This window comes from Alligator sinensis, unplaced genomic scaffold (assembly GCF_000455745.1).
Source record: "Alligator sinensis unplaced genomic scaffold, ASM45574v1 scaffold156_1, whole genome shotgun sequence".
Lineage (NCBI taxonomy): Eukaryota > Metazoa > Chordata > Crocodylia > Alligatoridae > Alligator > Alligator sinensis.
The window spans coordinates 1994359-1999840 of record NW_005841844.1 but is presented as its reverse complement, the minus strand read 5'-3'; the positions used below and the strand labels follow the sequence as shown (position 1 = coordinate 1999840).

Sequence of the window (5482 nt, the reverse complement as noted above, 5' to 3'; positions counted from 1 at the left end):
AGGGTGCCTAAATACAGGCTTAACTGCCAGCACATGAGCAGTTCCCTTCACTTCCCCTGAACCTCACTGGGACTGATCACGTACTTAAAGCCCTCACTTTCCCTTTTCCCCCTTGACTTCTTTCCTGAACTCCTCCAGTGTTCACAACTATGTTGCATTTAACTCTGTACTATTAATTTAGCCTTGGATTAAATAGTGACTGCACATGGGGCCCACTTCTAATTCACTTAGAGTCTCTGATCCTTCTAACTCCCTACTGCAGCCAGCTGAGGGTCTGTACCTGGCTGCTAGACACTGGGTTAGCTAGTACCCTGAGCAGTGCTGCACTGTTCTGGGGGTTGCATGGCCAACTGGATCAGGGTGTGGCTGTGTCTTCAGTGCTGCACCGCAGGTACCAGAAGTGTGCAGAGGCCCCTGCTCAGGAGTGAGAGGTTGGGGTTAGGGGGATGGAGGGTGTACCACTGTTACAGCCCAGGGTAAACTGGTGTTGCCAACCAGGCAGAACATGACCTGTTAGCTTCTGTATCTGTACAGTGAGGCACCCCCCTCAGCACCCAGCTTTCTCTGTGCTTTCAAGCAATAACTGGACTGTTATGATCACAGGCAACAATAACTGGTTTCTTCAGATAATCCACTAGCAACTGGTGTCAAGTTGCCTCCAGACAATAATGGCCCATCTGCTGCACTGCTTGAGTTTTATTTTGGCTCCAGCTGTTCCAAAGAAGCTTCTGTGCAGGGCTAAGTGTGTATTTGTCCTCTGACTGAGCAGCCAAAAGCTGCTGCCAATTCAGCAGCAGCTATGAGTGTTAAACTAGCTTTTGTCTGAGCAGCACAGGGCAGGGCAAGTGATGCTGACAAGAAGACTCTGTTCTCGGTCCATGTGGCCACCAGCATTCAGTCATGACTCTGGAAACATCTTTTTTTCCCCTTCATTCTGCCTTTCCAAAACAAGGTGCCTTACAGAAGGAAAGAGGAAAGTATGTGAAAGATATATTCTTTGCTCCAGCAGAACAGATGTATCCTGATCATCCTCCTTAGAGACCCCTATGCAAGATACCTTCTATGAATGGAGCTGTCCCATCTGGTGCTTCCTACATTGTCCTCCCCCCTCCCCACCTCTAAATGCCATGGAGGAGTCTCTCTGGTACTGGGAATCTGCTTGACTTAAGCAAGGCTTTTGACACTGTCTCCTGTGACATTTTCATGAATAAGCTAAGGAACTACAGACCAGATGAATATCCTGTGAGCTGGTTAGAAAACTGGTTGGATCATCATACTCAGTGAGTAGTCATCAATGGCTCAAAATCTAGTGGGGACCAGGTATCATGAGGGATTCCATAGTGGTCTGTCCTGGGTCCAGTGTTGTTCAATATCATTAATGATTTGGCTGATGGGATTGACTGCATGCTTAGCAAACTTGTGGATGACACCAAGTTGGGTGGAGTTGCAGAAACTGTGAAGGGCAGAGCTAGGATCCAGAATGACCTGGGTAGGCTGGAGAAATTATATGAAATAACCACATTAAATTCAACAAGGACAAGTGCAAAGGGCAGACTAATTGTGCACACACATATAGAATGGGGAATAAGTGGCTAGTCTACAGTACTGCAGAGAAAGACCTTGAGGCTACAGGAGACTGCTGGGGGGGAGACGACCTTTTGGGCAGGCATGCCACCAATTAGCCCCACAGCCTCCCCTAGGGTCACTCCCATTGCCTTCCCCTGCTGACTGGCTGTTTTGCTTTCTGCTCCCTACCCTATCTGCTGCTGAGTTGCCTGTGCCCTCCCCAGTCTACTGCATCCTTGCAGAAAGGGCTGCCTGTGCCACTTTTAGCACATGTGCCACCCGTGCAGTATACCAGAAACCAACAGTGTGCTCTTGTTTCCAAAAAAGCCAGCACCATGCTGGGTTGTATTAACAAGAGTGTCATTTGCAAATCAAGGGAAGTGATTTTTCCACTGTACTTGGTACTGGTGAGGCCGAACCTGGAGCACTGTATCCAGTTTTGGGCCCCACGCTTCAAGAAGGATGTGGACAGTTGGGAAAGGGCCCAGCAAAGGGAGCCAAAAATGGCTAGGGGCTTCAGAAACATGACTTATGAAGAAAGGCTGAAAGAATTTCATTAAGTCTGGAGAAGAGAAGAATGAAGGGAGTTTTGATAATAGTCCTGAAATACTTAATGGGCAACTTTAAAGAAGATGGAGATGGGCTTTTCTCTGTGGCTGTAAGTGACAGGACTAGGAGCCATGGTCTCAAACTGCAGCAGGGGAAATTTAGATTAGAGATTAGGAAGAACTTTCTGACTATGAGGATGGATTAGGATACCTAGAGAAGTTGTGTCCCTGGATATTTTCAAAAGCAGGTTGGACAGACACTTGTTGGGATGGTTCAGTCAGGAATATTCCTGGGGGACTAGAATAGGTGACCTTTTGAGGCCCTTTCCTTATGATCCTACATGCATAGGGAGTCAGGAGCTACACCAATCTAGAACAGGAAGTGAGGACACATCATCCTGAACCTGGTTTGAATGGTACCACAGAGCAAAGTCATCTGTTACAAATATTCATTTTCTGCCTGATACAAGTGTCCAATATGCTTTACTTCCCACAGGTGAGCATTCTCCCTCCCTGTTGATTAACAATGAACATCTCCAGTCCAAGCACCCAGCTGAGACAGCATGAACCCCAGGACTTCATGGCATTCACCCCTGTCTCTGTCATCAGGGGTATGTCAAAGAATTCTGACTCCCTGCCCATGATTTCAATCATTGTGGCCATTTTTGTCCTTGTGGCCATCTTTATTATTGTGGTGGTGCACTATGGCCCCCAGCTCCGGACCGCACAGATCACACTGCACCATGAGCCCATGCCACAAGACCTGGAGAGTGGTGTCTACTTAACCAACTGGAAGAAGCTGGGTTCCCAGAGGAAGAGCAATGTGCCCTCTGCTCAGGACTGCTGGAGAGACCCCGGTAGAACTGATGGTGCTGGGCTGAGCTTTCAGTGTTCCTGTAAGCATCACCTTCCCTGTGGGAATGCAGAGCCTAGCGTCATAGAAATCACGTACCTGTGAATGGCTGGCAGTGGGCCTGTCCAGGGGCATGACGGGGATGTTGAAAAAGAACAGTGTTCAGAATTTGGGCTCTGCCAGGGACCCCCCCAGTATTTGAACACTGTGACTTTAGCATCTTCTGGTCGTCAATGTTCCTCTCTTAGGCAGACTCACCTAGTAAAGTCCTGAAATGGGACATATTCAGCAGAGTAACAGCACCTAAAAAATAATTTGTGTGGCTGCTAACACCTGTGTTGGGAACACCCAGGGGCTCTTTCAGATGTGCTCTGCAAAGGGAACTAGGCCAAGATCCAAACCCACCTCTCACACACCTGAGCTTGCTGGGGGAGGAGGAGCTGGGCAGGAGTCTGAAGGTACTTGATCCTGTGCCCGTGTGTGCAGTCCATCTAGCTGCTGCTTAGTGCTCATTTCCATCTGCTGATCTAACGGGGCAATGGCATTGCTTGGTGCTGCTGTCATCACACTCTTGATGCAGTAAATATGCAGCCCTCATAGCCCCCACCCCACAAGACTGTGCACAAGTAGTGGCTTCTAAACATTTGGTGGCACTAATGGTTGGTGTCCTAGGTAACAGCTGAGTTCCCAGCCCAGGCTTTGTGGCCAACTCCAGGCTGCCTCGGGGTTTCAGTCAGTTCCTCCTTCTGTCCGCTGTTTACCTTGGAGCTGCGTGCTGCTCTGTCTGGGAGTGGCTGATCATCAGGGATGCAGCCTCTGACCCATGCTGGCTGAAAAACAGGACTAGCAGGCCTTGGAACAGCTCCTTGGCAGAAGCTGAAAGGTGCATTGTCCAGCCTGAAATTACTTTCCACATTAAGGATTTTTTCATGTACACTGTGTGCTCATTGTTTTCTCACACGTGTCTTTCAGGGGCAGAGCAGCCTCCAGAGGTCTCCAAGGTTTCCCTGCTCCTATCTCTCCCCTTTGTTCAGATGCTGAACCACCATTTTCACTAGCTTGGTGCTCTGCCTATCATGAGGTTGGGGGGGAGGGGATTGGGTTGGCTCACTTTTGGAAGGTATTAAAATGCTTCCTACTGCTTGGCCCTCTCTCTCTGTTGGTGTTTCAGCAGAACGACTAAGGACTCTGTGGGCCAAGGACATAAGACTCCCTTTCCTGCCCTGGCATGGGACCCGCACAAGTAGCGGTGGAAGCACAGCAGCCTAGGAAAGCTGGCATTGCCCCGTCTACACTGGCTGCATTCAGTACTGAGAGTGGACTTTGGTCTGCAGCTGCAAACCCATTCACTCCAGTGGTAATAAGATAGCAGGAAGTCTGCCACCCAACCAACCCAGCCCTTCCCATGCCTGAGCAGGAACATTGTCTCCCTTGGTATGGGGTTGAATTGACAGTACAGTTTATGGCTTTCCCACAACTACCTCCACCTAGAAACCAGTTATAAACATTCAGGCTGAAGGACTGTGCTTCTCAGGCAGACACAGAAATGACTAGCCATGAGCAAACTGATCTGAGAGCAGAAAAACAGGAAAGGAGTGACAGCTCTTCAGGAAAGTCAGGGCCGGCTCTCAACACAGAGACTTTCGCTCTCTGCTGGAAATGGGGATGTGGCCTCTCTGAGAGAAGTGCTGAGTGTAGTTGAAGGACTTGGGGATGCAGAGCTTGTGGGGTCTTCAGTGGGATTGAATGAACTGTCCTAGTCAGACACACTGAATACCTGGAGGGGGAGGGGGGAAGGGAGTAATATAGTGTGGGGCAGGATCAGGCACAAAGACGTATGTCCAAAGCAGCAGCACAGGAAGCCAATGATGGGTCAGTAGCTTTTAGTGCTGATTAATCCTCATTCCAATCAATGGGGTCTGGTTGACACACCACTCACTCCTTGGCACAACAAAAAAAGTAGGGGAGACTTGCATAAAAAATGTTTCAGGAGGCAGAACCTGCTCTACTGGCAGCAGTACCAAGGCAACTCCAGTGCTCTATGGCACACAAACCCTTCTGTCTAGAAAAGCCTCCCAAAAGGTGGCTCTGGAAACCAGAGATCCATGCTACTTCACTCCCTTCTTTGCATCCTCCCTGGTAACCAAGAGGGGGCCAAAGGCTGTAAACTCTCTCTTGAGCCTGTGGTTTTGGAGTTATTGGACAAGAGTTGTAGAGGCAGTGCTGGGGCAGGGACACTAGGTGCATTACCAGGAAGGAGGAGTTGGGGGTATGTGTGCAGTGGCTGTGTAGCATGGTCCAGCAAATGGTAGCTGGGGATGGTTCTAGGCAAACATTAAATAATTACAGACCTACTTAATTCATGGCCAGACAAAGGATTTTTCACAACTTGGTTGCAGCATGAAGAGCCAATTTCTACTATTGGAATGTCTCCAAGCAGTGGCGAGACCCTGGAGGGAAATACTGTGGGATCCAGGAATATGTAAACGTGACCTCCCAGCTGTTTTCTATATCA

The 5482-nt window shown here is 49.1% G+C and overlaps 1 long non-coding RNA gene across 2 annotated transcripts in view; it reads left to right on the top strand.

Annotated features, from left to right (window-relative positions):
* LOC102388647 overlaps positions 1-4913 on the top strand; it is a 9350-nt gene extending 4437 nt beyond the window's left edge. For both annotated transcript variants that reach the window (XR_001358202.2, XR_001358203.2), the window contains exons 3-4: positions 953-1280; positions 2611-4913. This is a non-coding gene — a long non-coding RNA (uncharacterized LOC102388647). The remainder of the gene's footprint in view (positions 1-952; positions 1281-2610) is intronic.
* Positions 4914-5482: the final 569 nt, after the last annotated feature.